Source organism: Populus euphratica, unplaced genomic scaffold, assembly GCF_000495115.2.
Source record: "Populus euphratica unplaced genomic scaffold, PopEup_1.0 scaffold558.1, whole genome shotgun sequence".
NCBI lineage: Eukaryota > Viridiplantae > Streptophyta > Magnoliopsida > Malpighiales > Salicaceae > Populus > Populus euphratica.
In genome coordinates this window covers 114,534-114,834 of record NW_011500434.1, presented here as the reverse complement: position 1 = coordinate 114,834, position 301 = coordinate 114,534, and positions in this window count along the sequence as shown.

The following is a 301-nucleotide window of genomic DNA, read 5'->3' as shown; positions in this document are numbered from 1 at the left end:
AATGTGGGATTTGAAACCCATTAGTATATATACTCCATGTTTTCAAGAAAAAACTCATGTTTTTTCAATGTGGGATAAAAAATCTTTTGGTTTACATATTTCACCTTAAAAAGATAACATAGTATCTTTTCAATATGGGATTTGAAACCTTTTTGTATATATACTCTATATTCCTATGAAAAAATAATGTTTTTTCAATGTGGGATTTGAAACCCATTAGTGTATATACTCCATGTTTTCAAGAAAAAACTCATGTTTTTTCAATGTGGGATAAAAAATCTTTTGGTTTAAATATTTCAAC